Source organism: Rhinatrema bivittatum, chromosome 5 (assembly GCF_901001135.1).
Source record: "Rhinatrema bivittatum chromosome 5, aRhiBiv1.1, whole genome shotgun sequence".
NCBI lineage: Eukaryota > Metazoa > Chordata > Amphibia > Gymnophiona > Rhinatrematidae > Rhinatrema > Rhinatrema bivittatum.
Genome location: NC_042619.1, coordinates 162207822 through 162234113, shown reverse-complemented (window position 1 = coordinate 162234113; position 26292 = coordinate 162207822).

Below are 26292 nucleotides of genomic sequence, written 5' to 3'. Positions count from 1 at the left end.
TTTGGAGGTCAAGCGTCCATGACCAAGTTGCATAGGTTCATCTGTATCCACAGCAGGGATTACTGGAACCATCCGAGGTGTAGAGACAGCACTAGCCTGTTTCAACCCAGGTAACACCTTAGGCAGGAGTTCCTTCACCTTGTCCTGGAGCTGGTGATCAATCCGAGTGGCCAAGGCTAGTAATTCAGGTGTTTGGTGAGCAGCCAGCTCATTTTTTAAATGATTATCCAGGCCTCTGCAAAAGAGAGTCTTCAGACATTTTTTGGTCCCAGCAAAGTTCTGCTGCAAGAGTTTTGAACTCTATGGCAAATTCAGCCAATGATCTGTTGCCTTGCTTCAAATCCACTAAAGAAGAACCGGCTACAGACGTTCGAGCAGGGTAATCAAAAACGGATTTAAATAAGTCCATAAATCCTTCTATGTCCAGCAAAATGGAGTTCTTGCGTTCCCACAAGGTAGATGCCCAAGACAAGGCCCTACAATCCAGGTATGAAAGGATGTAGGTAGTCTTGGAGAGAGCTGTAGGAAATAGAGATAGCTGTAAGGCAAAGTGCATGCGGCACTGGTTCAAAAATCCCCAGGTCTTCTGGATGTCTCCAGAAAAGCAGATTGGAGCCACCAGAGGTACAGCAGTCTTCAAAGTTACCTTTGGTAACTGACCTTCTTGGTTGATGAAATACTGAAGTAAGTTTCTCCAAGGCATCTTGCTGCTCCGCAATGTGCTGGGCCAAGCCCGGTATGGCCTGTAAGGCATTAAGTTGTGCTGGATCCATGGAGTTACCAATCTGTTGTTATTTAGGAGAGTTTTGGGTGGATCCTTGGACCAGTGGCAGATGACCATGCCCCCAGGGGAAGATCTCGAGAGGGATCACCGGTCAGGCTCAGAGTTAGGAGACAGACACACACTAGTTCTTTTATTATACAGTATACTGAACCACCAGAGGTAGCAGTAGTGAGCTGGAATGTCCGGCTGGGCTGTAGTCCCTCAGATACTGGAGCAGCGATCCCTGGAGGCTGAGCTGTAGAGAAACTGAAATATAGTGAGTAGGCAGGGTATACACAGTTCATGTACTGAACCTGATGGTAATATTCACACAATGTCTCATGAAAGCCCAGGAGCTGGAATGTATAGGTCCCCGAGGAGCGAGTACCTGGTTCCAGGGAAAGCTCTGAGAGAGTGATGGTAACTCACTGATGTAGTTGCCAGTGATGACTTCCAGCCAGAAGAGAATACGGAGCAAGTCTGGGAATGAGGGCCCTCGAGGTGCGAGTACTGGTTCCAGACTGTCACCTGAAAAACAAAGGAGAAAGCGAGGCCCCCGAGGAGTGGGTACCCCTGGTAAGTCCGAGGAGGCAGAGTAGCTTAGGTAGAGTAACCCGAACCCTTGCTAACTCAATCTGTTAGCAAATTCTAAGACCTCATATATCCATAGCGGGTGACATCATCGTAGGGGGACGTCCCTGAGGTTCACGCCATCACCAGTGAAGTATGCGTGCCCCTAGGCCTCCAGGAAGTATGCGTGCCCCTAGGCCTTCAGGAAACATGGTGGGTTGCAGTATCTAGCCGGTCCGGGGACACCAGAGGACTTCAGCAGAAGGATGCCGCGGCAGCCAATCTTCCTGCAGTCAAAGAGGGAGTCACCAAAGAGGTAAGGAGAGCGGAGAAAGGGTGTCGGGAACCGACGGACACAACAGGATGCACTCTCTTGCTCCCTTGAACCAGAAGATATGCCCAAAACTCTTAGGCACATCATTGACCCAGCCTGTATATCCCTTGCAGTTACTCACATGGGACCAGCCAGGAAGACGGTGGTCCCACACTGCCTTCAGGAGAGCATTCTCCACTGGACCCATGACTCGAAGTTGGCCGGCCATCCTGGCCAGGCTCGAACTCTTGAGATGCTGAGAAGACATTATTGTTGGCCTAAAATGGTAAAAGACTCCCACAATTATGTGGACTCCTTCCCCATCTGTGCGCAGCAAAAACCCCCAACCGGCCATCCATGGGGACTCCTCCTTCCGCTTCTGTCTCCTACCGAACCCTAGTCAAGCATCTCTACTGACTTCATAGTTGATCTGCCTCCATCAAAGGGCAACATGGTCATTTGGGTTATTATTGACCACTTTTCAAAAATGGCCCATTTTTTGCCACCACAAAGCCTTCCCTCAGCTCCTGAATTGTCAAAACTCTTGCTAAGAAATGTATTTCGCTTACATGGATTACCCAAAGAGATCATTTCTGATTGTGAACTGCAATTCACTGCCAAGTACTGGAAGTCCCTTTTAAAAAGTTTGATATCACCCTGAATCTGACCTCGGCCTACCATCCTCAAGCGAATGGCCAAGCCAAGAGGACAGACCACTCTCTGAACACATTCCTATGAAGCTACGTCAATGATCAGCAGGATAACTGGGCTGACCTCTTGCCATGGGCTGAGTTATCTCACAATACCCACGTTGCCTCTGCCACTGGTGTCTCGCCCTTCTTAGTAGTATTGGGTTGCCAGCCATGCCTGCCTCTACCAGTGCTACTTTCCATACCCTCACCTGCAGCCCAGTCTACGGCCACAGACGATTCACTGTCTCTGGAATCAGGTCAAGGAGAGACTGGGTCAGGCTGCCAAGAGAGCCAAACGCTTCACAGATGCTCACCGCTGCACAGCACCTCTGATCCAGCCCAGCCAGAAAGTTTGGCTAAGCACTAAACATATCAGATTATGTCTCCCTTCACAATGATTGACTCCCAGGTTCATTGGACCATTTCCAATCGATGCATAGGAGCAGTTACGTACCAGTTGCAACTTCCCACCTCCATGGGAATCCACAACACATTCCATGTCTCCTTATTGAAGCCACTAGTCTTGACCTGGCCTTCTCGAAGGTCTCCTGCACCTTCCCAACTTGCCGATGAACCCAAAGACATCCTCCAGGTGGAAGAGGTCCTGGATGTCCAGTGACGTAGAGGCCACTGGGAGTACCTCCTGTCGTGGGAGGGCTTCAGCTGGAGGAGAACTCCTGGGAGCCCTCCCACCACATCTATGACAAGGACCTCCGTGCTGAGTTTCACTGGACCCATCCTGGGAAGCCCAGGCCGGTAAGGGGGAGGCCTAGAAGGGGGGGGGGGGGGTTACTGTTGCGCTTCCTGGCTGCATGGGTGCCATAACCAGGCCTGCTCATCTAAAACAATCGTCCACCAGCTCCTCTCTCAGTCCCTGCACTGCTCGGCCATGGCCTCCAAGAGCATCCCCAGGTCCATTGGGGCCTTCTCCCTTGCAGCACTCCTCACGCCAAGGCTCGGCATCCTCCTCGACATTGGCCCCACCCCCTAGTGTGCGCGCGCGGAGCTCCTCTAACTTTAAAGTGCCAAGCGTGGGAAACTCACAGGTGGCACTTGATTCTGACGTCACCTGAACCCAATATAAATAAAAGGGCTCAGCCCCTAGCCCAGTGCCTTGGCAATCAGGTTGTTCACTCTGGTGTTCTCTAGTTTGCCTGTTCCAGTGTCTCCTTTTCCAGCATCTCCTGTTCCTGTGTCTCCAGTCCCTTTTTCTCTCCTGGTAGTACCCTTCAGACTGATCTGACGGTACTGACCTTTGCTTGCTCTTGACCACATCTGTCTGCCACCTGGATCCAACCTCTGCCTGTACACTGATTACTCCTGATCGCTGCCTGTAACTTGACCTTTGCATGATCTGACTACACCTTAACTGACTACATGTACTGACCCCTTCTTTGACTATTCTGAACTGATACTCTGGCCTTGATCCTTGCTATCCACTCGGACACTCTATTCTGGCCTCCTATGACCTCTGGACATCCTTGCTTGGACATCAACTGCCCACCCTTGTTCATGGTGGGCACTCCCCTGTGCTTCCTCTCTAGGAGACCCTGTGATGCCCACCTAAGACCAGGCAGCCCGTGTACCCAAGGTCTCAACCTGTGGAAACCCCGGGTTGCTATTGGCGAAGCTGCAGCTAGCCTATCTGTGCTCCGCCCCTGGTGGCAGGCACTCTCTGGGTCCAACCAGGGGGTCCGTACAAATCCTGCACCAGGCCAAGGGTCCACCTCCAGCGCAACACCCATATACATGAGTATGTTGGTGTGTGAGCATTCATTTTAAGGTTACCTTCCCAGTTTGCAACTATGTGAGATACCTGAAACTTGCCTTAAATTTTGTTTGATTTTCTTGAGGGATGTCATAGAAAAACATGTCATTGAAGATCAACAAAAGAAATTGAAATACAATAAAAAAAATTGTATTTGTTTTCATGTTGACACCATCAAAAAGCTGTATAAAACAAGTATGAAGCCGATCAGATATCTCTGTCCTACAAGTGCAGTATTATGTGAAAAAATAAATTCACTGCATCTTGTTTTCTTTTCACGACACATTCTTGTATCTTCCCATTGCCTGACATGTTATTCAGCCACTGATATAAGATCCAGCATTTAATGGTGATTCACTGTTTACTGTTCTGAAAAACAGAACACAAGAAAAAAAAAGTGCAGCATTTTTGTAGAATTTGTTTTTCTTTCTCCTTTCTTTTTTAAAACTGTGATACTGTTTTTAAAAAGTTAAAGGTAAAATATAACTGTTTGTAACAATTATGTCTCCTATTGGCAGGTGTTTTGAACTTTTTTGTTTGATAACCAGACATATAAATTTCAGCTTTACAGCCAATTTAAGGGCTCATTTATTTCCCTGACAGCAAGATGTATAAGCTACCTGGCATACTAGATGTCTAGAGCAACAATTCAGCACTTTGTTGCTTGCTTGTCTCACAGGAAGTAAATAGTAGCAATTTTTTCAGCTAAGGCACCGGAGCAGAAGGTGCTTAGCAAATAAATGAGCAGAAGATGACCTGTTGTGTCCTGGAATTACTACAATTCATGAATAATAAAATGATCTATAGATTGTTAGTGGGAGACTGTAGCAAATTTAGCAAAAGCTAATTTGGAGCCTTTGAAACTTAACAGGATAATTTGTAACTTTTGGAAATGCAATGACTTCATCAGGTTTTACCTCTCCATATCTCTGTACTCTTGAAGAAGTTATTTCTTGTAGCATTTTTGTAACTCTCCTAAAAATGCCTGTGTCTCAAATAGTATATTTAAAAAGTGCATTGTTTTAAATTATGAATTGTTTATTTATACACGAGGTTCTCTTTTATTTATTGCAAAAATGTGTTTACTGTAAATTTAAAATTGTAGAAATGGTCATAAGAGATATATTTGCAATCAGTACTATTTTATTGAAAACAAAATAGAATTTATGCAATGTTAATCACTGAACAAAGGAAACCATGAATATGTTGCAATAAAAACTAGACTATGGAAATGTGAAATTTGCATAAGTATTTCAGGAATATTTAAAATATTTAAAATGAATATTGCAAAAATAAAACAAAATATGAGAGTTTAATTACAAAACTGTGATAAGGCAAACAAACATAATATCGACAAATATTGTGTGTTACTTTGCAAATAAATGGAATTTACTGGCAATGTGCTTCATTTTCTGCTAACATTGCTCTCTGGCCTCAGCCCCTCCCCCAAGCATATATCTCCTACTACATACTCTTTACACTGGCTCCCTTAGTTGTGGCTCATAAAGTATAAAAATGTCTTCCTGGTTATTAAAGTGGTATATAATATCTTGTAAAGCACCTTACCTGTGGAGCGAAGACTGTTGTTGTGGCTGAGGTTGATGTTAAGAGTGAAGTTGTGTGACCAGGGCAGAAAGTTCTCAGATGTTGCTCACAGGCCGCAGTTTAATGCCTTCCTCACAACTAAGTCTCCAACAGGGATCAGGGCCCACAATCCACCCAGCAATTTCCTCCAAGCTGGGAAACGGAGGCAAGCATATGTAAAAAACAACAGATATGTTTCACATCTCTGTGTTATGCAAATGAACAGTTTCTTTTTATTAAAGATAAATAATTATTTTTTCTTAGTTTGAAATACATTTTTCTAATAATTTTACTGATACTATAATACTCTTTCTATATTTTATCTTTTTGCACAGGTATTAATAATTCTACTTTCACACAGATCTTCTAGACCTACATAAGCTTCTAAACAAGACAACAGAACAAATACTATTAGATAAGTGCTTATGTCTATTTTCTTTAACTATTAAAATAACTTTACTTTCTCTCAATAATGTTTTTCCTTAAAGAATTGAGTCTTTATGTCCTTTTTATGTCTGGTCAACAAGAGCTTTCTTACGTTCCTGCTCAGGTAAGTACATGACTTTTATGTTTTATGTTACAGTGTTTATTTTCTATTTTCTTCCTTCTATGTTTGTTTCTTTATTTTTCTGTGTGTCCTTTTCTGTATCTTTTGTCTTCTCCTATATTTTTGATTCACTTTTGTATACTTTAAACTCAGATCTGGCTATTTGGGTATATTCATATACACTTAGCTTTATGCTTCCTGAGACTTTTGCAAGACAAGTTGAAAGTGTTTGTAGGCTCTGCTGTTCTTCTTCTCTTTTCCTTCTGGCTCTTCCAACTTTCTTCCTACTAGCCTAGCTTATACAAAACCAAAAAGAGAGGCTCCCTCCTCCCTATACCAAGTTTCTTACGCAGACTAGTTATATGGTGAGTTCCCTAGGTGTAAGGCTCCTTGATGGCTTAGTGAACTTATTAAATAGCTTTATTTTAAAAAAATTAATAACACACCCTATTCTGTGAGAAGGAACAGCATCTATATTCATTCACACCATACTACATTGTGCACTGAAACCTTGCTTCACTTTAACTTACAAAGTTATTAGTTTTTTACCTAATGATTTTATGGCTTACAGATGAGTACTTCCATGTTACCTTAAATTGCAAAATTTAAGGTAAAACCCATTGCAATGATTCTTAATAAATCCATCACCACAGGAATAGTTCCTTCTCTACTCAAACATGCTATCATAACACCTATGATGAAAAAATCAAACCTAGATTCATCTGATCCAGCAAACTTTCGCCCAGTATCAAACATTCCCTTCCTTTCAAAAATAATGGAAAGAATCATCAACAACTAACTGATTATTTAGATGATCATCAACTACTCTTCCCTCCCAATATGGGTTCCGAAAGTTCCACAGCACGGAAACACTTTTGGTATCACTTTCAGAGGTGCTACTAAAAGCTTTAGATGCAGGAAAATCATATCTCATCGCCCTTCTTGATATTTCAGCAGCATTCGACACGGTAAATCACAATACCCTCATTATCCACCTCTCTGAAATAGGAATTAATGGCTCAGCACTACTATGGTTTCAGTCATTCCTGAGTAACAGAACTTATAGTGTTAAATGCGGATGAAGTGAATCCAAGCCAAGAAATCTCTCTCAAGGAGTCCCCCAAGGATCCTCACTTTCCTCTACATTATTTAATATTTACCTTACACCACTCTGCCGGCTTCTTTCAAAATTGGGTCTTCAACACTTCATCTATGCAGATGATGTTCAGATACTCATACCTATTACCAGCACAATCACGAATGCCCTGAACACTTGGAATGCAGCTTTATCAGAAATTAAAACAATTCTTACGGACAATCAATTGGCTATCAACACCAATAAAACTGAGCTGATCATTATTTCACCTCCAAAAAATGCAACACTGAGCAACAATGGTCTTACTCAAGACATCCCCACCATGACTCATCAAGTACGCAGCCTTGGCATCATCATTGACAGCAATCTCACGTTTAAAAAATTAATCGCTGAAATGGTTAAAAATGGATTCTTTAAGCTACACACACTAAAACGTATTAAACCTCTTTTATACCAATATGACTTCCGTACAGTCTTACAAGCAACTATTTATTAAAGATTGATTACTGCAATGCACTGCTACTAGGTCTACCTAAAAATACAATTCAACCTTTGCAAATGTTACAAAATGCAGCTGCCTGCATCATCACCGACACAAGCCGCCATGAGCACATCACTCCAGCACTTCAGTCTTTGCACTGGCTACCCGTGGCTTCCAGGATAATTTATAAATCCATGACGCTTATACATAAAGCCATTCACAACAGAGATATGTGCTGGTTCACTGAGCATTTACAGTTCAAAACATCAATCCGCCCAACTAGATTCCAACATTTAGCTAAACTGAAGATCCCCGCGCCTAATCTGACCAATTTTTCCTCTACGAAAGAACGTTCATTCATCATTCCTGGATCCACAATTTGGAACACCATGCCCTCCGAATTACGCCAGGAACCTTGCCACAAAAAATTTAAACAAAACTTAAAAACATGGTTATTCAAAAAAGCCTACTATTAATGAACTGAGTCCTCCTCTTCTATTCATCCTAGTTTATTTCCACAGACGCTCATATTTTGACTTTTATTCTCTTATACAAAGTTCTATATGGTATTAGATTATTTCAGTTATTATGTTTCATTGTAAAGCGCTATGCTGAATTAATGTTTGAATGTAAACCGAGTTGATGTTACCTACGTGCCCCGGTATATAAAAATCTGTAAAATAAATAAATAAATAAATAAATAAATAAATAAAATTTCAATGTAGCAGCTTTTTTTGTCATGAAGTATTGTGAGTATGATGAAAGTTACTGTCACTTTAATATGTTTTTCTTCAGTTTTTATTTATAAGCTAATCATTAGTAAACTGTATTGCACGACTGACTCTGGGATATTTGGACTGTAACAATTCATTTGTCCCTTGAACAAATATTTTTTTGCTCATTGTGAGTGAGTTTTCTTTCATTCATATGTTCCAGTCTTACATTTGTTAATCTAAACTGCTCAGAATCATGTGGTGCAGCATTAACATTATCAGTAGCTCTGTTCTGTTCATCCCCTTTCCTTTACAGAAACCTTTGTTCTAAACACACTCGAACATACTTCCCAATCATGCTCTATTTTTCTTTTTACTCTTCCTTCTCTTTTTGTATATTTTTGATACTTTTACTAGGCCTGGAAAGCTGAGGACTATATCAGTGCTCCTGTTTTAAGAATAGCCAAGTTTGTTTTTCCTCTTGATTCTAAACTCGTCAATAACTTTGACAACACTCTAGAATCCTTGCTTGTGATGACATCATAATGTCAGAAACACTGTGGCTGCCTGACACTATTCCACTCACACCAGCCCCTGAATCAGGTAATCCATCTTTTTTTAAAATTTACTTTGGGAACCCCATTTACAATCTCTCCTTGGGTTAATGCAATTTTGATATTTTACACTCCTGCCCATTCTCTCTGTTCTTCAAATTTGTGTCTGCTGGAAGTACCCACATTTCATACTGTTCATCTAGTAGAGACCCATGATGATGCTTTTTTCATTGATGGATCACAGTTGTGTAATAGATTTCCTGATTTTCTCAAAACTACAATTTGTAGTGCTTTCTTTAAGAAAGCAGTGGAAATTTACTTCTTTAAAACAGAATTTGACGATGATGTATCAAGTTGATTACTATTGCTTGTATTTTCCACCTTCAAGTAAGTAGTTAAACATATCTCTTTAAAGTAACTTTTTTGGTGTAGTGTTAGGTTGATTAGCCTGTGTGTTCTACATGGACTGTTTATTTATGCAACTCATCATCTCATTATTTTCTACTATTGTAGGCATGCTTATCATTTTATTTACGCTGGCTGCCTTGCTGATGCGGTTCACTTCCTCTCTTAATAATTTTTATTAATATCATAAAAATTAAAAATTAAAGATTCAAAAACTGATAAAAAAAATATATATGTGAGCATTCTTTAAAAAATAATTATTTGGTCTTCCCTTTTTGTATGCTCATATATAGTACATACATTTTTAATTTGTGGTGTTATAATTCTTTTCTGATTTTTAAAGTGTACTTTAATGACATATAAGATGATATGATATATGCAGTTGTTGCACCTGCTACCCGTGAAGCCCTCCTTGCAGCTTCACTTACCCAACGCCATGCTGCAGCGGCTGAGTCAGTGCCAGGCTACCTTTAGTGATTGTGAGTCACTGCCAACACTGCTCCTTGATCTTCGCAGCCCTGAGATGCCGACTATGGAACTGATACCGCAACATCTTGTTCCTGCACCAGACTTCTCACTAGGTGCATGGGCATATCTCTCCTCTTAATTTAAAAAACCCATGGCGGGAAAAGCCCCACAGCCCTCTTTGATGACATCATCTCCCTGGGATTACTTAAGGTTGGCCCCTGCCTTCAACCCTTGTGTTGGCAATAGGTCATCTCTATTTGGAGTAGTGGTTTGCCATGTTCCTGAATTCCTTGGATAGTTCATGTCTTCTGTGGTCCTTGCGATTCTCCTTCCTTCCCTTTCGACTTATTTTGGCTTGACACTAGACTGGACATCTACTTGTGCTTCTTGCCATCTAACTTGACCTTCACCTGAACTCTGACCTCGAGCTTCACTACCTGGCCATGAACTCGGCCTGTGTACCTACTTCACATTCTTCTCTGAACCTTGGCTGTTCCTCTACTGACCCTTCGGCATGCTTCCTGCTATGTTCCAACTACATGGACTTTCATCTTCGCAGAAGCCCCACCTAAGGCCAGCCAGCCTCAGCAACCAAGGGCTCAAACTAAGGGGAATGTGAGCTGATATTGGTGAAGCTCTAGCTACTTCCACAAGTTTTGCCTACTGATGGTGGGGACCTGTGAGGCTCCAACCTACAGGTAGCACCACTCCCCCTTGGTCCAAGGGTTCACTAGCACAGCAGATTGTAAATGTCATGGACCCAGAAGATGCCTCTGTCCTGAAGGCCATTCCAGTCCAGGCCCAGAAAATTTATGAACAGCAGCATTTTCTTGAAGCTCTAGCAGCCTCTATGGAGTGTCTCAGTGCCCGCCTAGATACCTCTATTCCTGTGGGATTACCAACCCCATCTACAACAGTTCCTACCACTTCTGCAGCTCCTCTATACTCCTTCATACTGCTTCCAGCTCCTTCCTGCTATTCCAGGGAGCCTCAACTCTGTCAAGGGGTTCTCAACCAGTGTAACATGCATTTTTGTCTCCAGTCTGCATTGTTTCCAGATAATGTCCCCCAAGACTACCTGCATTCTCCCTTTTGGATGGTAAGGCTCTTGCCTGAGCCTCTTCTTTGTGGGAGCATTCCAACCCCATCCTTTGGGACCTCCACTAGTTTTTGGAACTCTTCAGGACTGTATTCAATGACCCGGGCCATCAGGCAGCTTCTGGTTCAGATCTCCTCCACGTCCATCAGGACAGTCACTCCCTCTCCAACTTCACCATTGAATTCCAGACTTTGGCTAAGGATTATATACTAGATTTTATACTAGATTATATAGTTGATATTGCAATGTCCTAGAAAATGTATGAATATGAACTAGAATGTTAACCTAGACTGTGAATGTTGCCAGCACAGTATGTGATAATTAATCAAGAGTATGAATGCTGATAGTGTAAACCATTGTGATCTTCTTTTGGAGCAACGGTATATAAAATGCTTAAATAAATAAATACAAATAAATAAACTCCATTTGGAAGAGGATTGTCTTCAGTCCATCTTCTTGGAGGGACTATCACCCAAATTAAGGATGAACTGGCGGCTCGCGAACTTCCTGACTCCCTGGACTCTCTCATTGAGTTGCCAAGGATTGAACATAGACTCAAGGAGCAGAATCGAGAGATACAACTCTCCAAGAGATATATGACCACTGCCAACTGCCCTCGGCATCCCTCTTCTCCTCTGGAAGCCCCCTTGTCCTCTGGATCTCTGATGGAGAAACCAATTCAATTGGGCCTTGGCTGGATGATCCTGTAAGAATGCCTCTGGTACCACCAAGTCAGACACTATCTTTACTGTGGTGAGGCAGATCACACAATAGCCCACTGCCCAGTATGGCTGGTAAACTCTTGGACCCAAAAAGCAAAGAGGAAGACGGTATAAAAAAGCCGTGAGGTAATAAAACAAAAAATAGCCGAAAGTCCTTAAAACCTCTGTTTATTAAATGAACGAGTGCCCGACTCTAGGCCTGAGTTTCGCCCAATGAAGGGCTGCTTCAGGGGCTATAACAAAATAAATAAATAATTGCTGTTAAAAACACACAGATACATAAATAATTAAACACAAACCATAATACATACCAAGAGTTATAAAAATATAAAATAATCAATAGAATAATTATACATTAAAATTACAAATACAGAAGGTACGGAAGTCAGTTTTTGCTCACAGGTACCATACTACCAAAAATTTTTTTTTAAACTATAACATTTTACGTGTAGGTTATTGTATATCTATACTTTGTTTTATATAAATAGTTAACTGATAGGTTACCCTATTAGGTTTTCCTTGCCTTATTCACATTGTTTTAAGGTTTTCTTAACATTTGTTTGACATATTTTTAATGAGTTTTTTGTTTATTTTTTAATGCTGATATTTTTGCGTTTTTTAATCAGCTGTATAACGCGAAGCTATGCTCCACCCACTGACAGTTGATTGACAGGTTATCCTGGAAAACATGACATTTAGGTTTTCCCACTGGCACCAAATTATTAAAAACTTTTAAGTTATAATATCTTAAATGAAGATTTTTGTCTATCCTCATTTATTGATTTTTATGATTTATATTTATTTTTTACATAAACTACCCCACCTACCAATAGGTGATTGACATGCCATCTTTGCATTATTTAGAATTTTTCAGTTTTAATACTTATTTGTAGATTTTTGTTTTCAAATTAAATTTATGTTTGACATTTTATTTATATTTATAATTCCAATTTATATCTACGGCAAGTTTGCCTCGCCAACTAACAGTTGATAGACAGGTCATTTTCGCACCAATTACAAGTTTAAATACACTCCTAGAACCAGTCAATTCTTTCTATTTAGCTTGGCAGACATCGTGGATGTTGAAGGTATTTAACTTCCCAAAAAATATTGCCAAAATGTGCCCTTTATTGGTGAGTTTATTTAAATAACTTCTGTTATAAATTGTAACATCAGTGCCAACCGTGCACCGTATAATTCACAATAGTATTGGACAAGTGTTGTTGGCAATTTTTATTTATCCTTTTATTTAGTTTTCTCTCGAACATCCAGATTAATTTTCTGGGTCAGCACAACCTCTTTCTTCATGGTGCCGCTTGGATTATGGCATAGTATATGATTTCAATTTTTCATTTTTTATTATTTTATTTTTTAGCTAAGATTGGCATGCATGTGTCTAATGGGAATTATAGTATAACTTTAGGGAGCTCATAGTTCTGTGTGTATATATAAAGATGCTTGTCTTATTTGGTATCTTAATAATTTATTATATATTTTATATACTGGAACAAGGTTTTAAATATAAATGGACTACGTAGTACCTACTCGCACTAAAAATTCAGACTTTTGAATAAGGGATTGCCTTATTTAATTCAGATTTTATGCTGATGGTTTAACAAAATTTTTTTTAATATGGGATTGCCTTATTTAATTTTGACCGTATGTTGATGTTTAAACACCCATCACCTCCCATTGGAGGTTGGAGCTGGTTCGATTGAAATCCAGAACGTATGCTGCTGTTTGAATGTGCACTAGTCTGTAGCTGTTTTTATTCTAAGAGACCCGAGTGCACAACTGTTTTGTGCACAAGAGGTAATGACGTTTTTTACTGATCTTTGGTAATTTCTATTTTTTTTTTTCATTTTGTATTTCTTACTTATTTTTCAATTTTTATTTTACTTACTTTATTAGTTATTACATTTTCCATCTTTTATACTAAAATAAGTTGTTTAATGTTTAGTTTGGTTACGAATTCCCCTGGGAAGGTCACACCTATTAAACCTGCTATCTATGATTTTGATATCATTTTGAATGAGGTAAGACCTTATATAAATATTTTTATCAATTCCTGATTACGACAGATGTTCTGTTTACATGTAGTTTTTTTTTTTTTTAAAACTACCCTTTTAAATAAACTATTTTTGTTTTGTTAGGTTTAAATAATTGAAAAAACACACCCTTAAGGTGTTATTTTGTTGTTTTCAGGTAAAAAATTAATTTTCATATGTGTCTTGGTTCTGTTTCAATTTCTCCCTCCTCTTTTAATTTGTCTGTACCGTCTGTATTTGCACTTTTAATGTATAATTATTCTATTGATTATTTTATATTTTTATAACTCTTGGTATGTATTATGGTTTATGTTTAATTATTTATGTATCTGTATGTTTTTAACAGCAATTATTTATTTATTTTGTTATAGCCCCTGAAGCAGCCCTTCATTGGGCGAAACTCAGGCCTAGAGTCGGGCACTCGTTCATTTAATAAACAGTACAGACAAATTAAAAGAGGAGGGAGAAATTGAAACAGAACCATGAACAGATTAGCTATGTCAGGGGCCATCGTGGCCCCCATGGCCGTACCGCAAATTTGTTGGTAGAATGTGCCTTCCCATGCAAAATAATTTTTTGTTAACACAATGTGTGTCAGGGCTACAAGAAAATAGGATGGTATCCTATGGGGTCTCAATCTTTTTTCAAAAAACGATTGTGCAATTTCAATTGCTTGTTCCTGAGGAATATTCGTGTACAGGGCTTCCACGTCCAAGGTTACTAAAAGTATGGATTGCCAGGTGTTCCACATGAAGGGAGCCAGTGTGAAGCTATAATGGAACCATAATGTGGGTAATTTTCCCCAGCAGAGGATCCCCATGGATGGAGGAGAGCAGCAAAGAAACTGAGCAGAGAAGCATGGGAATTTGGAGGTGTTCCATAAAAGCTTTCATGAGGAAGTTCCCACCTACCCCAGAATCTACTAGGGCTACCATGGTGAAGTCCTGGTTGCCTACCATGAGCATCACTGGAAGTGTTATAAGGGGAGCTGGAGAGGTGAGGCCTACATCAGTCCCCCAATGAGTCCTAGGCCCAAGAGTTTACCATCAGTGGTCCTTTTTTAAAAGAGGTGGAGATACCATTGCAAGCTAAGTACTCATTTTCTATAGTTCTTTGGACCCTTTAGTATGATTGCCTATCTTGTTTTTAGAGTTCAACTTCGGAATATTTGACTCCTGAAGAAGCAGCCGTATGGCTGCGTAACACGGCCGCTGTCGAGTCATTTGTTTGACATCATTGAAATTGGGCTACATATACCTTTACCAGTAACAAGAAAGATATTCATGCCATGAGTCGCTAGAGAACAATGACTCAAGACCATCATTCTATTACCCGATTTTGAAATACACGGGCATTGTATATAAAAAATTATAAGAAAACCAATAAGAAAAATAGATAAAAATAAGTAAAAAGAAACACACATGAAAAATAAGAGATTTACATGCTATTTAATATCGGATGGTATATGTCTGAATTGCAGGCTGCAGATGATCGAAAAGACCGGACGGCTCAGTGAGGTTGTCCTGAGCACGTTGACTTTGGCTTGCTGATGCAGTCCTGTTTCTCATAAAAAAAAATTTTCTCTTTGAAATATATTTTTTCTTTTTGAAAAATTGCTCTTTTTGAGATATGTTCACGGCAAGATGAGATTGAATTGAACAAGACATTGTTTGGCAAATGGTAGATGATAATATAGGAGAGTTGGCGATACCTTTTGTGTTGACATTGAGTTTTTAGATAGGTTCGCAAAAAATTGCTCTTTGTGGTATTGTTTTGGGTCCTCCTTATGTCCACCATGATTGTCCCTTCAAGGAAGATGGTTATTCCTTGCATGTACTGTGAAAAAGTGTTAAGATGGTCCCATGATTCCTATACCACAGTTCACCCTGGATAAGCCCGGACACTTGCATTGTTCCAAGAATTCTACCGGTGGTCTCACATGCAGATGGAATTTCAGGCTTATGTGGACTCTTTTCCCACCTGTGCGCAGCAGAAACCATTGACAGTTTGACCTTGGTGGCTGTTACAGCCATTGCCAGCCCCCAAGGAATCTTGGACCCATCTCTCCACCAACTTTGTTGTGGATCTTCCCCTCTAATGGCAATACGGTCATCTAGGTAGTAGCTGACCATTTCTCTATAATGTTATACACACCATTGCGTGGTCTTCCCACGACCCCAAAGCTGGCTCAACTCTTCATCCAGCATGTGTTTCAACTCCACAGACTTCCCCAACACATCAACTCAGACTGTGCTAACCAGTTCACTGCACAGTATTTGCAATCCTTATGTAAGAAATTCAGCATTTCATTGGACTTTACCACAGCCTATCACCTGCAAGCGAATGGTTAATCTGAACAAACAAATTGGGCATTAAAAAGCTTCTTATAGGCCTATGTTAATACCTGCCTAGATGACTGGTTGACTGTTTCCTTGGACGGAGTTTTCTCATAACTCACATCCTTGCACTGCCACAGGTTCCTCATCCTTTCAAATCATCTATAGTAAACAACCTCTACCTCCTCTACCTTTTAGTTTAACATTTCCTTCACCAATGGCTCAACTGATGGCATAAGAACTCCAAAGACTCTAGGGTCACACTCAGCAGATGCACCTGAAAGCAGGGCTAAAAGCGTAGAGGTTCACTGACCTTCATTGAAGACCCACGCCAAAGTTCCTTTTGGGCCGAACGAGGGTGCCGGAGGGAACTCGCGGGGAATCACGTGACGCCGCGTCACGCCGACGTCACGTGATTCCCCGCGGGGTCGCTTCCGGGATCCTCGTTCGGCCCAAAAGGAACTTTTGGCCAGCTTGGGGGGGCCTCCTGACACCCCCAAGCTGGCCAAAAGTTCCTTTTGGGCCGAATGAGGACCCCGGAAGCGACCCTGCGGGGAATCACATGACGTCGGCACCACATCGCAGTGACGCGGCGTCACGTGATTCCCCACGGGTTCCCTCTGGCACCCTCGTTCGGCCCAAAAGGAACTTTTGGCCAGCTTGGGGGTGTCAGGAGGCCCCCCCAAGCTGGCCAAAAGTTCCTTTTGGGCCAAACGAGCGTTCCGGCGCGAACCCGCGGGGAATCACGTGACGCCGCGTCACTCCGACGTGACGCCGACGTCACGTGCTCCTTGCAAAGTTGGTCAGAAATGGCGTCCTGACCCCGCTGGACCACCAGGGAGTTGTGGTAAGTCTTGGGGGGGGGGGTATTAAGGAGGGTGAGGGGTTTAAATTTTTATTTGCACATATGGACATATACTCAACTCATTGAATTCTGTTTATGTCCATATTGACCGCAAATGGGACCCCCTTTGGACATATGGACATATGGACTTAAACTTTTGCTCTGCACATCCCTAGTGACAATAGGTCAACTCCATTTGGAGTAATGGTTTGACCTGTTCCTGAGTTCCTTGGTTAGTTCCTCTCTTCTGTGGTTCTCACTTTTCTCCTTCCTTCTCTTCAAACTGATTTTGGCTTGACACCGGACTGAACATCGACTTGTGCTTCTCGCCGCCTGCCTCGGACTTTGCCTGGACTCTGACCTCAAGCTTTGCTGCCTGCTCCTGACCTCGTCCTGTGTACCTACTTCACTTTCTTCTCTGAACCCCTGACTGCTTCTCTACTGACCCTTCAGCATGCTGTCTGCTACTTTCCAACTACTTGGATTTCTATATCCACAGAGGCCTCAACTAAGACCAGCCATCTCTGGCTTCCAAGGGCTCAATATAAGGGGAATGTGGGTTGGTATTGGTGAATCCTCTGCTTTCATCAGTTTTGCCTATTAGTGGTGGGGATCTGTGGGGCTCCTCCCTACAGATAGCATCAACTCCCCCTCAGTCCAAGGGTCCACCAACACAACAGCAGTGTATTCATATTTGTGCTTTTGGATATTTAATGCATTGGTATTAAAACATTATATAATAATTTTTGTCAATATTATATATTATAAGTATCAGAATTCTCTCATTTGTTTATGTAGCATTAGGATATTACATTGAGAGATGTGATTTGTACCTTTGTAGTACATTTATAAATATAAATGGGACCACTTAGCACACGATTCCCTCACCTCAGCCAAAAGATGAGTAGTAGATTTTTCCAGTGAAGAATCTAGGTCACAACTATACTGAATCCCCAGATAATTCAAACCTTTAGATTTCCATTACAAAGGGTAAGAGCTAAGCATATCTCTAGAGCACAAAATATTAAGGGGGATGAATTCAGACTTTATTCAATTTATCTTGTAGCCAGATGCATACAAACTTTATTAATTAACACCATCAAATTGAGTAAAGTGGTATCTGGATCCAACAAGTAAAGCAAAATTTCATCTGCATATATAGATAACATATAGGTGACTCCATCCAGAGCTAGACTAGAAGTTTGAAGTATTTGACAAGATTGAAAGCCAAGTTAAAAAGTAGAAGGGAGAGGAGTCACACTTGTCTTTTGTACAACACTATTAAGAAAGGGGGAATAAATTAAACTATGTATTGAAAAATGTGCCACAGGGTTCGAGTATAATAATTTAGATCCATGTTAATCCACAATGGACCTAATCCAACCTACTCCATAACACATTTATGTCTTAATGTGGAGGAGTAGCCTAGTAGTTAGAACAGTAGGCTATAGTACAGGAAAGCCAGGGTTCAATCCCACTGCTATTCCTCATGACATTGGGCAAGTCGTTTCACCCTTAATGTTTTAGGTACAAACTAGATTGTAAACCCTCTGGGGATAGGAAAATACCCATTGTACCTAAATGTAACCTACTTTGAAGTGCTGAAAAACAAATTATAAATAAAAGAAAAATATATTATGCTATGTTATTGTTCCACTCAATATAGTCACATGCCTTCCTCATGTCTAATGCAAACAAAAAAATCATAGAAACCTACCTGCTTAGTAGGGGTGTGCATTCGGATTGACCGCATTAGTAAAACGCAACTCATATTTTTTTTTTACTTAAAAAATTGATTCGACATAAACGATCGGATTTCCCACATATCGAACATAGATATGTTCGATATGTGGGGGTCAGGAGGCCCCCCCAAGCTGGCCAAAAGTTCTTTTTGGGCCGAACGAGCCGTCCGGCGCGAACGAGCCGGGAATCACGTGACGCCGCGTCACTCGACGTGCCACCGACGTCACATGCTTCTCGCCAAGGATTGCAGAAATGACGTCCTCACTCCTCGCTCGATCACCAGGGAGTTGTGGTAAGTCTGGGGGGGGGGATTAAGGAGGGTGAGGGGGGTTTAAATTTTTTTTTTGCACATATGTACATATACCCAACTCATTGGATTTTTTTTATGTCCATATTGGCCGCAAGTGGGACCCCCTTTCGGACATAAAAAATATGAACATAAAATTTTGCTCTGCACATCCCTACTGCTTAGCTTATTGCAGCACACGACAAAAATGAGCATTATCAGAGGAGTATCTACTACTCATAAAGCCAGTTTGATCAAAATGGATCAACTTACAAGCACCAAGCTCAACTTAGTGGCTAGCACTTTAGTGTAAATTTTATAATTTCTGAGTGAGATAGGTCCATAAGTTTGTACTTCAAGTGTTCCTTGCCAGGCTTCTCTAACCCTATCATTAAGGCTTCAGCAAAATATCAACTATCTTACCCATCCAGAGGAATTCTTGATATAAAATAAGAAACTTAAAAGCCAATAAAGAAATGAATTGTTTAAAATTAAATCCATAGTATAAGCACCTACCCCAGGCAATTTGCCAGATTAAAGAGAGTGAATTGCAGTAAGACTTTCCTGTTTGGAGATATGGGATCCTATTTAGACTACTTCTCAGCCAATAAGATAGGGCCAAGTAATGATGACAAAAGCAAAGAACTATCCTGCATTATCAAACTTGCTTCAGCTATATAAATCTTTACATAATCATTTTTAAAACACTCAGGATATCAGCATCCTTAAACAACAAAGTATTATAAGCGGAATGCAAGGACTTAATCTTTTCTCTATGTTTTTCTCTTTTAATTACAGGGATAGAAGATGGCCAGCCTTATTATAAGAAAAATAATAATGATTTTTCTGCATAAAAGTAGAATTGCTTGTCCTATGAGTCAATATTAATAGAGTAGTAAAGTTGGTTATATACTGATCTTCACAAAGATGTACTTGTCCTTCAGACACAGATAATTCTAAATTATGTTGCTTATTACATTTGGCCACATAGCTTATAACAAACCCACAAGGTGTAGCTTTGAGAGCATCCTGCTTCACAGCAAAATACCTTGAATAGGGATCATTAAACTCAAAATAATTATGTATAGTTTTTGCTCTATAGACTCCATAAAAACCATATTCAACCATAAAGCATTATTGAATCTCCATAAAGACTGGACCTGATTATCCAGCTGCCATGAGAAAATTAAAGAAATTCCAGCATGATCAGAGATCAATATGCTACCCACTTCAGACTCCCATAAGGAGGTAAGCAAAGAATTGGAGATAAAACATATAATGACTCCTTGAAAAAAGTTGATCAAGGTACGAAAAAGCTGTGAATTCTTTACTCGTGATGCCCTGGGAGTATTGAGATTTATGTGCTGTTTGTGATTCTCCACACTGACATTATGGAAGTTTTGATGGCTTTATGCTCTTTTCAAATATTTACTCTGTATGTTATGGAGTTTTTTACTTCTCTATGTTGTTTATGATTCTCTGCACTATATGCTTTGGAATTTTAGACACTTCTGTTCTATTTGTGATTTCCTATAATATATACCTTGCAAGTTTGGACATCTCTGTGCTGTTTGTGATTCCATGCACCTATTGGCATGGGAGTTTGATGCTTTTATGTAGTGTATGATTTCCCACACTACATGCATTTTGGGTTTTGACAAATCTGTGCTGTTTGTGATTATATGCATTGTATACTTTGAGGGTTTTGTGCTGTTTGTGATTACCCACATTGTACTCCTTGGGGCTTTCAATCCTTTTTACTGTTTTTAATTCCCTGCACTGTATGCCTTAGTGTCTTTGATGCATTTATACTGTTTGTGGTTCCATGCACTATGTGTTGGGGGTCAGCACTCATCAGCATGTATTAGCTGTACAATCACTACAGTTATATATTTATTTGTGTATTTATTTATTTGAGGATTTTTATATACTGCGGCACGTTTGGAACATCACCTCGGTTTACAATGGAACGTAATGCAGCAACAGGCTTTACATGTAACACAGCATACTAACAAATAATTCACACATTGAAACAGGGGTAGAACTGAAAAATTTTGGATAACTTAAACTAAATAAATATATCACTTCATGATTACTAAATGTCAGAGAGTGGGGGCATATGTTCAAGAAGCGGTGGGGGAGAGAGGGGGCTTCTGAACAGGAGGGAAGAAGTCTTAGTGTGGGGAGGGCGAGAATGGAGGAGGTCATGGGAAGACAACTAGAGTAAGGTCAAGTTAGGAGAAGGTCAGGAGTATGCTTGTTTGAAAAGCCAGGTTTTGAGGTTTTGTTTAAATTTCTTGGGGCATTGTTCCTGGCGTAGATTAATTGGCATGTTATTCCAAAGAGTTGTTCTTGTGATGATAAATGATCGTTCTCTGGTGGATACATGTTTAGTAAGTTTGGGTGATGGAGTCTGAAGTTTTGCCTGGTGTTGTGTTCTGGTTAGTCTGTTTGGCTTATGGAAAATGAGTTGTTCAGAGAACCATTGCATAGTTTGGTTATGTATGGACTTATGTATGAGAGTGAGTGATTTATATATTATCCTGGAGGTGACAGGTAGCCAGTGTAGGAACTGGAGGACAGGAGTAATGTGGTTGTGGCAGTGTGTGTTGGTGAGTATGCGAGCAGCTTCATTTTGTAGCATCTGCAGTGGTTGTATTGAGTTTTTTGGAAGGCCTAGAAGAATGGAGTTGCAGTAATAAAGTTTGGCAAGGATCGTGGCTTGTAGTACTGTGCGGAAGTCGTTAGGGTGTAGGAGTGGTTTAACTCTTTTTAGTATGTGCAGCTTGAAGAAGCTGTTTTTTATGGTGGTGGAGATGAATTTTTTTTAGATTAAGGTGGTTATCAATCATAACACCGAGTCTGCGAAAATGTTGTGAGTTGGTGGAGGTGTTTGTGAAGTGTATGGGGGTTTATTATGGGGTGAAATAATGAGGAGCTCAGTTTTTCTGGTGTTAAGAGCAAGGAAATTGTCTGAGAGGAGCTTGTTTATGTCAGAGAGGACAGAGTTCCAGATTTTTAATGCATTTGGGAGTGAATCAGTCATGGGAATGAGGATCTGCACATCATCCACATAGATGAAGTGTGGGAGACCAAGTTTGGATAGGAGTTGGCAGAGAGGGAGGAGCTAAATGTTGAATAGTGTTGATGAAAGAGAGGAGCCCTGGGGGACTCCTTGTGATAGTTTGACTGGTTTTGATTCACTGTGTCCGATTTTTACAGTGCAGTGCCTGTCTTTAAGGTATGATTGAAACCATAGTAGTAGGGTACCAGAGACGCCAATTTCTCTAAGGCGCATTATGAGTGTGTTGTGATTGACTGTGTCAAAAGCAGATGAGATGTCCAGGAGTGCAAGTATGTAGGATTGCCCTTTGTCCAGAGTTTTTAGTATGTATTCGGAGAGGGAGATGAGAAGGGTTTCGGTGCTGTGAAGTCAGCGAAATCCATATTGGGATGGGAAGAGTATGTGATGTTCATCTAGGTATTCAGTGAGCTGTCGGTTGATGATTTTTTCCAGGATTTTGGAGAGGAAGGGGAGGTTCGAGACTGGGCGATAATTTGCAGGCTCGGCAGGGTCAAGGTTGGGTTTTTTAAGGGTGGGTTTTATGATGGCATGTTTAAGTTGTTTTGGAACAACGCCAATGGAGATTGATTTGTTGATAATGTTTGCTAAGGGTTTTGCTATTAGATTAGGAATAGTAAGAAGTGTCTTAGTGGGAATCGTGTCTGAGGGATGCATTGCAGGTTTGATTTTTTTGAGTGTATTTTCTATTTCTAATGTAGGAGTATTCTCAAAGGTAGTGAATGAGGCAGTGGTGTTTGCTTTTTGAGTGGATTTGTATGTGGGAGAATTGTGGGTGGTTTAAAGTAGGGGGTAAGTATGAGTGAGTTAGCAGTTGTGGGTGTAGAGGCAAAGCATGCCATGAGGGTTTCAAATTTATTGTGAAAGAATAGGGCCAGTTTTTTGCATTTTGTTTTCGGGAATTGTGTTAAGGGGCAGGGTAATAAGGCTGAAGATGTATTGAAAAAGTGCTCATGGGTTGAATTGGAACTGGTGAATTCTTAACGCATAAAATCTTTTTTGGCTTTGTCAGTGGCTATACGGTAGTTGAGGAGTAAAGCTCGGAACTTTGCTTGTATTGTAGGGAGTTGTTTTTTACTTCAACTTTTTTCAAGTTTTCAGAGCTCCGTTTTCATGGATCTGAGTTCTGGAGTGTACCAGGGTTTCTTTTTGTAAATTATTAATATATCCATCTGTCCCATATAAAATGTCTCTTGACCTTTAGTTTGTGTGGGGCTTATTTTGTGTCTTGACCTTTAGTTAGGATTTGTTAGGATTCAAGCTAGTCTGAGTTCAGAAATCTCTATTGAATTGCTAGCTAAGCTAGTTAGTAGGGGAAAAAAAGCTATTTATTCTTTATTTGGCTGCAGTGCCTGTGCCAGCTAGCCCTGTTTGTTTTTTAAGCAGTTTATTTAGGTGATCTGAGACGGTCTCTCTGTGCCAGAGAGAGAAGCTGCTAGCAGTGCCATTTTGTTTCATTCACCCTCTGGGCTAGGCTGCAAGCGAGCACCATTTGGGTGTTGTGGCTGGGAGAGATATATTCAATTTTGATATAATCTCCATTGAAAAATATATTTCATCGATTTTCCTGCTGTGCCAACAATTCCAGCTTTTTAAAACTGAGTTTGTTTAATTCAATTCAGTCTCTCTGTGCACTGGGCTTCAGTGGGCTGGCAGTTTAGCAGACTGAACTTTATTATTGGGACAGTCTGTGCAGTGAAATCCCCAGTCTGCCTCTTTTGTGCTTACATGCAAGCTGTATGTGTGTGCACACCACACACGTTACATTAGTGCCTAGTAAGGCACTGTGACAGTGGGCAGTGGGTAGTTTAACAGACTGAACTTTATTATTGGGACAGTCTATGCAGTGAAATCCCCAGTCTGCCTCTTTTGTGCTTACAAGCAAGCTGCGTGTGTGTGCACACAACACACACGTTACATTAGTGCATAGCAAGACACTGTAACAGTGGGCAGCCAGTAGGCACTAGTCAGTGACATTAAATCCATAATGTCAGGGACTGCTAGATGTAGTCGAGTGATTGGGACTGGCAGAGGAGGCACTTCAAAAGGCACTTGTGCCACTCCCCCATTAAAGTTAAAAAGGGACCTGTCGCAATCTAAACTCTTTGGAGGGGCAGGCAGTTCCATCCAGAAAAAAATGAAATCTGACTTCTAAGCAGTGTAAAGTGGTACACAAGCAGCAGAGTCAGCCCAGACCCTCATCCCCTTCTAGCAGTCAGGTGGCAGGCCAGCAACCCCCTAACATGTGGCAGAAGCGACAACCCACCATGGAGGAAATGGGGTGGAGTGTGGTAATGCTAACCCGGAGTAGGAGGCAGGCATCCTCAAAAGTTGTAACCGGAAACACTGGGGAAATAATTGCCCTTGATGACTAGCCCTTGCATTTAGTGGAGAATGTGGGTTTCAAGCATTTTCTGAAGGTCGTATTTCCAAAATACAAAGACCCTCCAGAACCACATTTAGCAGAAAGGACATCCCCAGCCTGTACAAGCAGTGTTGCAGTCACATGCAAGTGCTGCTAGCTAAGGCAGAGGGGAGTGTGCATTACATCTGCGATATCTGGACCGCCGTGAATGCTGCACCCTCTTACCTCTCCCTGACAGCACACTGGTGTGACCTGGCTGTGGCAGGGGCAGCCAGCAGCTCTATTACTGAACAATTATCAGGGTGAAGGTATGCTTTACTGCACACCCACCTGACGGACCAGGCCCATACCACAGCCAATATTCTAGCATGCATCAGACAGATGCTGGAAGGCTGGAAACTACACCAGCGAGACAGGAATCCTCAGGCAGGGTTCTTTGTCACAGACAATGATGCAAACATGGTTAAGGCAATAAAAGATGGGCACTTTAAGAACATCAGATGTTTTGCACACACTCTGCACCTGGTAGTGAAGTCAGTTCTGGGGTTGGATTCCAATGACAAAGAGAATGAATACCTGCATAGGTTAATACAGAAGTGCAGGTAGCAGCACACTTCCACAGAAGTGTGAAGGCGTGGCAGGTTCTCCGACAAAAGCAGAATGATTTGGAGATGCCTCACAAGCATCTCATTCAAGACATTGCCACCGGTGGAATTCCACCTTTATGATGTTCGAGAGGTTAGTGGAGCTGCAGACACCCCTTCATGAACTTTCTGGTACAATGGACATAAGTGTGCAGAATCCCCTAGGGCATCTTGATTGGTTAGTCATGAGTCAGCTGGTAAAAATCCTGCAGCCTTTCAAGGATGTCATGGAGGAGATGAGTTCCAGAAGTGCCACCTTGGCTGACATCATCCCTATAGTTAATCTCCTGGATGAACATTTGGAGGCCTTTAAACAGGAAGAGGGAATGACAGTTGAGGTGCTGCATTGTCTGGATGTTTTGCAGCAGCAGGTGGAAGAGAGATTAAGGCCTTTAACAGAACAGAACACATACATTCTCGCCACAGTCTGTGATCCCTGTGTGAAAGGGAAACTCGCCCTACAGTACGATTGTCTCTTAATGGTGAAGGACCTGCTGTTAGCAAAAGTCCTTGAACAGGAGCGCCATAGGCAGAGACAGATTAGGCGTGAAGCAGAGGTGGAAAAAGCAGGCACTTCAGAGAGTTGTGCTGCTAGCCCAAGCAGGAGCAGAACTCTGTCAGTGACAGATAGTACCTCCTCCTCCACTTCAGAATGTCAAAGGCATGTTGCCCATAAAGATTCATTTGTTGTGCAATGGGCGAGAGAGAAAGCAGCTGGCATGAGTGACTCTCAGCCCATCCAAGCAAAGGAGACACCAGCACAGCTGTCAGTGACACGGTATCTCTCAGAGCCAACAGAGAACATGCAGACAGATCTACTGGCATATTGGGTACACAAGTCCACTGTCTGGCCACACCTAGCCAAAGTGGCTCAGTGATATCCGTCATGTCCACCAACCAGTGTGTCTAGTGAACATGTCTTTTCAATGACAGGGGATATCATGAGCCCTCACTGCTCAAGGCTGGCACCAGAGTTGATGGAAATGCTAGTGTTTTTGAAAGTAAACCTGCCTTTCCTTGGGTTTCCAAATTTTCCCTGTGAATGGCAAGATGAATAAAAGCAACTGAAAGCCTTGCAGCAGCTCCAACTGCCTCCTATGCTCCAGATAATATAAGCACTGCAGCAAATGTACCTGACCTGAAACGCTGTGCCTGACCGTCCACTGTCC